This window comes from Ixodes scapularis, unplaced genomic scaffold (genome assembly GCF_016920785.2).
Source record: "Ixodes scapularis isolate PalLabHiFi unplaced genomic scaffold, ASM1692078v2 PGA_scaffold0__279_contigs__length_252992795, whole genome shotgun sequence".
NCBI lineage: Eukaryota > Metazoa > Arthropoda > Arachnida > Ixodida > Ixodidae > Ixodes > Ixodes scapularis.
This window is the reverse complement of record NW_024609835.1, coordinates 28,294,767-28,295,526: the sequence shown is the minus strand read 5'-3', so window position 1 is coordinate 28,295,526 and position 760 is coordinate 28,294,767.

Genomic DNA, 760 nt, shown 5'->3' with positions numbered 1-760 from the left:
ATTCAGGAAGCGACATCCCACCGAAATCTGATTTTTGGTATTTCAAAAAGAAAGGCCGTAGTGCGTTCGTCATTGCGTTAAAAAACATGTTTTACGATTGCCGTTATTAAATGTTATAGAAATATCGCCTACAAAGCTTCTGAATTTCCTGATTTTTGATGTCACCGATCAAAAGAAGCGAGGAGGTGAGCGCGGGAAATATAAACGCCAAAAATAAAAAGGCGCGCGCGCGCGCGGGGAAATTTTTGTTCGCGATGCGTTTTTTTTTTTTTGCGTGTCTATGACTGCAACTTGCATCGTTTTAGACAATAAAAAAGAGTACGACCTTTAGTGCCCCTTTAAACCTCTCTTACTCTTGTTTATTACGCATAATACTCAGCAACTCGCTTCTTCTCATGGATTGTGAATTTCTCAAACGCAATCGGCAGTATACGCTAAATTTGTTTGTAACTCTCTTTGTCGCAGGCGCTAATGAGGCCGAAAGAACCTCTGATAGTCAAAGTGTATCCAACCCGCTCGTCTATCTATGACTGGAGCCTTCTGATTATATGGGGAATATCGATGTTCGTCGTAGCAGTCGGCTCCTATTGGTCGGGAACTGTGAAGTATGAAATGTAAGTTTCGCCAGTTCAGTTCTGCGCCACTCTATCCTTAGAAGCAGGCACATAACCAGGTTTTTGTTTCGGGGGGGGGGGGGGGGGGGGGCACCAATGACAAAATGCTGTATGAGGGGGAGGGCGGGAGGTGGTCCCAGACAAAA